Source organism: Blennius ocellaris, assembly GCF_963422515.1.
Source record: "Blennius ocellaris genome assembly, chromosome: 3".
NCBI lineage: Eukaryota > Metazoa > Chordata > Actinopteri > Blenniiformes > Blenniidae > Blennius > Blennius ocellaris.
In genome coordinates this window covers 30,143,294-30,150,793 of record NC_137652.1, presented here as the reverse complement: position 1 = coordinate 30,150,793, position 7,500 = coordinate 30,143,294, and the positions used below count along the sequence as shown (strand labels likewise).

The 7,500-nt window shown below is 47.3% G+C and overlaps 1 protein-coding gene across 1 annotated transcript in view; it reads left to right on the top strand.

The window, feature by feature from the left end:
• Positions 1 to 7,500, top strand: part of LOC308145356 (GTPase IMAP family member 8-like) — a gene marked incomplete at both ends in the record, with an annotated part of 53,464 nt that overhangs the window by 18,182 nt on the left and 27,782 nt on the right. The gene's annotated exons all lie outside the window — the stretch shown is intronic.

Sequence of the window (7,500 nt, the reverse complement as noted above, 5' to 3'; positions counted from 1 at the left end):
AAGAGTTGCATAAAACAAGGGAGAGAGATTTAAATCAGAGCAGATTCATGATGCTCACAGCTTTATGCCACATATCAAATACTCACATCATCAGAATGAGGTTCACTTTCAGAGAAAGGCTGAAAAAGGTCCCCTGGTCGGCTCTTCAGCTTCCTTCTGGAAGGAAAAGACGATCATGACAAGATTAAGGACTGGACATACTGGATTAGATGGACCACTTAATAAGATAGGAAAACATGAAATGTGAACAGTGTGGGATGTTTGAGACAGTAGAGCACGTCATGATGGAATGTCAAAAATATGAGGAGAGAAGAACATTAAAAGAGTCATATCACACAACCTTTCAACTCTTCCACATGGTTCCTGTTGGTCCACAAACATTGTAGTCAAGGTTTTTTGCCCCAAATCCAGCTTGTCCTTGATTTCCAGGCAGTTGAATATTTGATCATTGAGCCTCATTCAGAATCTGCTGGTTTTCATGGAGCTGGACTGGCTCCGCCCACATGCCCGTCTTGGGAAGAGGAGGAAGTACTTCCTGTCCTCGTGCCATGTGCCATTGTTTACATTCTATCTGTCACTACATGATGGAGAAACTCAGTTCAACCAAACCAATAAGAAGCAGAATGTGACAGAAGGAGAAGTTGTGACTCTGCTGCTGCAGCAGGACGTTTCAGAATGTTAGTAAAACTTATTGTGTTTCTGAATATGTTCATCAGCTGCTCTCAAGGTCAAGGTCAAATTTATTTATAGAGCGCATTTACAAACAGCAGCCACTGCCCCAAAGTACTGTACAGAACCATAAAATAAAACAATATTTAATACAAATAGAAAAAATAAAATCAACATGAGAAAAATGCTCAGCTCAGCTCGTGCCGAAGGCCAGTGCAAAAAAGTGAGTCTTCAGCGAGCGCTTGAAACTCTCCAAAGATGTTGCAGTTCTTGTATGTAAAGGGAGAGAATTCCACAATTTAGGGCCGGCTACAGCGAAGGCTCGGTCCCCTCTGCTCTTACGTAAGGCGTAAGGCCTGGGATAGTCTAGAAGATGGTGTTCAGCGGACCTCAGAGCTCGGACAGGAGTGTGCAAGGAAATCAACTCTGACAAATAAGGAGGAGCTAATCCATTTAGACATTTAAAAACAAACAAGAGGATTTTAAAATGTATTCTAAATTCAACAGGTAGCCAATGAAGAGATGCCAGCACAGGAGTGATGTGATCATATCGTGATGCTCCTGAGAGCAGTCGTGCAGCTGCATGTTGTACCATCTGAAGGCGCTGAATCGAGGACTGGCTCCGGCCAAAATAAAGTGAGTTACAGTCGTCCAGGCGACTGGTTACAAGGGCAAGGACGACCGTTTCGAATTGGTTAGGGGGCAAGTATCGCTTCACCTTCCCAAGAAGCCTAAGATGAAAAAAGCTAGCTCTAACCACTGCGCTCAGCTGCTTTTCCAGCTTAAAAGAGCTATCAATAAAAACACCAAGAGCTTTGCCACAGGACTGAGAACGAGACTCAAGTGGGCCAAGAGCATGTTTACAGAGATTGAGGTCGCCAAAAACAACAATCTCTGTTTTGTCCTCGTTCAAATTTAGAAAATTAAGGGACATCCAGTCCTTCACTTCCTGAAGACATTGATGCAAAATGTTTGGTGAGTTCACATTGAGGGGAAGATACATTTGTATGTCATCTGCAAAGCAATGAAATTGAATGCCATATTTTTTAAATATGGAACCCAAAGGCAGCAAGTACAGCGCAAAAAGAATGGGTCCTAGAATTGAGCCTTGAGGCACACCGCAAGACAAGGGGGCCCTTTTTGAACTAAAAGAATCAATATTTACAATGAAAGACCGATCTGTCAAATATGATTTAAACCAGTTGAGCACTGTACCTCGTAATCCCACACAAGACTCAAGACGGGAAATCAAAATCTTGTGGTCGACAGTGTCGAAGGCTGCAGTTAAATCTAACAGCACAAGAACAGCTGAGCTGCCGGAGTCGGTTATTAAAAGAAGGTCGTTAAAGACTTTTAAAAGAGCTGTTTCAGTGCTGTGCAACGATTTGAAGCCAGACTGGAATTTTTCACCAATATTAAACAATTGAAGGTGCAACTGTAATTGAGCATACACCACTTTTTCTAAGATTTTTGATAAAAATGGCAGCTTTGAGATAGGCCTATAATTAGATAAAACAGAAGGATCTATGTTGCGATTTTTTAAAAGTGGTTGTACTACAGCTTGTTTAAAAGCAGTGGGCACAGCCTGACATCAGAGAGACATTTATCAAATGTACAATACAAGTCCCAATAGAATCAAAAGTAGCTTTTAGAAGTCCAGCTGGAATGCAATCTAGGGGACAAGCTGAGGATTTTAAACTGTCAACAATTTTAGACAGATCAGACAGAAGAACACAATCAAAATCACAGAAGATTGCAGAGCACACAGGTGTAACACTAGGAGCTGTGGCTGGAGGAGACAAAGTTGACCGCAAGTTTAAAATTTTGTCAGTGAAAAACTTACAGAAATCTTCACACAAAGATGCACACGGGACAACAGCAGTGGGTTCCAAAGGATTAATAATCCAATTCAAAACTTTAAAAAGAACCTGGGGTTTGTGACTATTGTTAGACACAATGTTAGACAGATGCTGAGCTTTTGCAGTCTTCACAGCACTCTGATATTTAGAAAGGCAATCTCTCAGAATGCCAAGGGAGACATGAAGATTGTCTTTTTTGTATTGTCTCTCAGCTTTACGACAGTCACGTCTAAGCGCACGAGTGGCGTCATTCAGCCAAGGCTCCGCAGGTTTCCCACGCCTACTTGTGGGCCTAAGTGGAGCAACAGAATCAAGAATGTCTGTGCACAAAGTGTCAAACATGATAACCAGTCCAGTAATATCCACATTTTCGGCTGAGAGGATTTTGTTGCTTATATTGGCCGCATCAAAAGCAGTGGAAAACATTGACGGTGTGGATGCGTTTAAAGCACGTAATTTACGCGCTGGGAGAAGCGGTTTGTTTGTGGAGCAGGACAACGAGAGAGTAAAAAGCACAGGGAAATGATCTGATATGCCTGCGTCACAGATCTCTTTCAGATTCACGTTCAAGCCACAATACAGTACAAGGTTCAATATATGACCCTTTTCATGGGTAGGGAGATTTACCAGCTGTGAAAGGCCAAACGAATCCAGAATGTTTAAAAAGTCATGGACCAAAGGTTTCGAGGGACAGCACACGTGTATATTAAAATCACCAACAACTAGAAAGTTGGTGTACTTCACAGCTATTTCAGCCACAAACTCCGAGAAATCACGAATAAAGTCCTTGTTGAATTTGGGAGGACGATATACAAGCTTATTGGTCAGGACATCCTAGACCGACTCGCTGCCACCAAACGGCGCCTTTGGTCCCAAGTCGTCCGCCCATTGGCTCAGAACTCGGCCACCCAGCTTCTAACAGCAGAGTCACTGCAATCCATTTCAGAGGTCCTCAGCCTATTGGACTGCATGCGTCTCTTCCAAAGTCCGACCCCAGCTGATCCACCTCAAGGCTCCCTGACAGCTGGCAATTTCTGCAGGCCATGATCCAAGACCCATCTCAAGCACACCACTCTTTACTCTTGTCACTGAAGGATGTGAGTTTGCATGCCCAACACACTGTGGGGGTTCACACATGAATGGATCCTGGTTTCCGGAGGCACCTTTGTCGGCCTGGTCAGAGAGATCTGCCACAGACACCAACCTGCTCGAGGGTCCGAGCCACCGCTCACTTTTAGCACAGTCACTTTCAGACCTTAACCAAATTCCTTGGTTCACGCGCCTCCTCGACTCACCATCCAGATCTCGACACAGCTCTGTGACACAGCTCTTCTTGAGCTAAACAATCGTTCAGCCAACCCAGGGGTCCAAAATCTGACACATGGTCAGATAAAAGTGACCGCATTTCCACCTTTAGAGATGTTAACTGACAGTTCATTCCACAATCTTGAACTAATTCTCATCTCATTGACAATCTGCCTTCGTCCCTCACCAGCGACGACACGCATGAAACAACTCTCCTCATTTCCACAACCAAAACCATCACCAGCACTCACCATGTTAACCTTGAACAGGTTCTTCATGGTACAAAACCGAGCACTGAAGGTGACATGGTTGTGCAGGCTCCGATGACTCAACCAGAGAATACAGACACTTCAGGTAAACAGACCATGTCTGTACCAGAAGAACCTTATTCAGGCTTCGAGTCAAAGACCGAGCAACGCTCTGCTGAGGCTCGCGCTTTACCACAGCAGAAACAAGGAGATGCATTTGTATGAGAAGGTCTCCCGCGATTATCACACGATCTTCACAAGGAACTCGTGGAGGGAGGGGGGGTCACAGACATCCACCCAGTGTGCGTCCCCACTGACCTCGAGGCACTGCCATCTTCTGAAACCCAGTACATACCCTTTCTAGCTGACGGGGTCAAGCGGTCCTGGGCCTGAATTCACTGGTTTCAAACAGCCTGCACTCAAATCTCACACCTTCCCTGTTATTCAAGATTGTTTTACCTAAAGAGAAATATTAATCAATTTAAATAACACTTTTTTTGGTATTACCTATTTCCAGTTTAGCTGGTGGTGGCCCAATGTCATTATTATTTGATAAATAACCAATTTATTCTGATTAATGCTTTTTTTCATAAATAAATTATGTTTGATAAAATGTTGCTCCGTGCTCTTGTTTATCTTCCAACATGTGAGATGTTGTTGATGAATACACAGCACAGTTCCACAGTAACCAATGTGTTATACACAGCCACTGTTCTATGTGTCAACATGTAGGTCCAGAACACGACTAAAGACGATGTCTCTAGACATCCAGAAGACATCCTCAGAAGAGCCAGAATGAAAGTTTTTTGAGACGTCTTTCTTGGACATTATATTGACGTCTTGTCTGGACGTCAATGAAAATATGTTTCAAAAGAAACAGAACACGTCTACCACGGGACATACACAGAGAGTCAGTTTAGTATTACCATTAACATGCATTTTATTGGACTGTGGAAGAAAACCAGAGAACCCTGAGGAAACACATGCACACACAAGTTAATTCCACAAACACCTCCAGGTGGATTTGAACCCACGATTTTCTGTCTGTAGCCATTGTGCCCACTGAGACAATTTGACCATTGTAATTGATAGAGCTGATAAAACATTTATTTGGTATATAGTTGTAATCTCAATATGAAAGGTTGTAGAAATGAATCATGCCGAAAAACTCCTGCAGGGCCTTAACCGAGGCCGGACGAGGGAAATCTGTCACCGCCTGCACCTTAGAAGGCAACGGAATGGCACCCTGAGTTGAAATACGATGACCCAAAAAGTCAATCACAGGCAGACCAAACTGGCACTTAGCAGGATTGACAATAACGCCATGTTCCTCAAGGCGCTGAAAAACTTGCTTTAGGTGTGACAAATGCTCCTCAACTGAAGAACTAGCCACCAAGATGTCGTCCAGGTAAACAAAAACGAAAGCGAGGTCGCGCAGCACCGAGTTCATCAACCTCTGAAAAGTCTGCGCTGCCCCTTTAAGGCCAAAAGGCATGCGCAGGAACTCAAAAAGCCCGAACAGGGTAATCTTTGGTAAATCGTCTGCACACACAGGAACCTGATGATAACCGCGCACCAGGTCCACTTTAGAAAACACAGACGTGCCAAATGCACAGAAAAGTCTTGAATATGCGGAACAGGATAGCGATCGCACACAGTGATATTGTTAAGGCGGCGAAAATCTCCACATGGCCGCCATGACCCGTCTGCCTTCGGCACCATGTGAAGCGTTGAGGCCCACGGGCTGTAAGAACGCCTCACGATGCCCAAACGCTCCATATTGGCAAACTCCTCTTTAGCTATAGCTAGCTTCTCCGCGTCTAAGCGACGTGCGCGCGCAAAAACTGGCGGGCCTGTGGGAGCAATGAAATGCTCGACGCCGTGCTTTGTCACCGTGGTGGAAAATACAGGCTTGGTCAAAGACGGATACTCCCCCAACAAATGCTGAAACACATTCTCTGATGCTACAAAATGAACGCGGGCTAACGGCCCAGGTCCCCCGGTCTCACACAGAAAGGTATCAAATGACACTGCATCGATCAACCGGCGGTTCTCGACATCAACCAGCAAATCATGAGCAAAGAGAAAATCAGCACCGATAAGGGGAACAGTAATGGAGGCGATCACAAAGTCCAACTTAAGCTGGTGTGCGTGGAAACATACAGTCGCTGACCTACTGCCAAAAGATGAGATGGGGGAACCGTTAGCCGCGCTCAACGGAGGTCCTGTGTCCCCGGCCGTCAAATCTGGGCCGGCTGGAGGGAGGAGTCTCAGCTCCAGCATGTTGTCCATCAAGTCCACGGCTGATGGACAACAGCCGTGACGGGGGGGGGGTTTATGGGACAGGGGCCGGGGATGTGTGTGTGTGGGTGTGTGTGGGTGTGTGTGTGTGTGTGGGGGGGGGGATACGAGTTTGGATTGGTCTGTATGGGTAGGTGTGTGTAAGTGTCTACGTGTGTTTCTGTGTGTGGGGGGACGGTGAATGTGAGCGTAGGTGTATGTGCGTGTGGGGGGGTGTAATATATATATAAGTATGGGTGTGTGTATGTGTATGAGAGTATGTGAGTGTGTGGGGGGGGGGTTTACGCTCCCTAGCCGCTGGCCTCCGGCCGGGCTCATGCTGGGCCATGCGGGTCTTAGACTCTGCTCTTCGGCCGTCGGGTGGGGTGGGGGGGCTTCCTGTCCGGGTCCTCTTGTGGTGCCTTGTCGGAGTGGGTGTTGGTCCCCGTGTTCCAGGCCGGCCACTTCGGGGTGGGGCGGGGTGGCGCGGGGGGTCCAGCTGGGCTAAGTCCTAGCGACGGGGGGACCTTCTCCCTCTCAGCCCCTCCTACCTTACCTCACCATACCTCATTCAACAATAGGGGCCAGTGGACGGGGCCTAGGGTGGGGGGTCCAGGCCACTTAACTGTGGTCTGCCCCTCCCCCGACTTTGCGCCGCCCACAATTTTAACTACACTTAGTCACGCAGGGTCTTGAGGGGATCAGCTGGCTTTCGGGGTTCTGCCGCTGGGCAGCGGTAGAACGACCGGGTCCCCGCTACCCCTCAATTTTAAACCGCACCCTAGACACACACATTGCACCACCTCTTCAAAACACAAACACACACATCCACATGCACCCAACACCCCACAGGGTGGAGGGGGGGGGGGGGGGGGGGCTCCCCCCAGAACCTCCCGCTGTGGTCCTGCCATGTTCCGGGGCGAGTGCGGCTGGAGTACGGGGGGGCACGCTAGCTCGGGCGTAGCACCTCCAGGGGGGTTGGGTAGTGGTTCTCCCTCCCTATTCACAGTTGTATTGGTGGAGGACGAGATCCCGTAGTGGCCTGGTGGGGGCCGGGCTGGCGGCCTGGGGAGTGGGGGGCACCCCCCTCCCAACCAAATAAATGTATGTGCGTATGTCTGTATATATGTAGATATGTA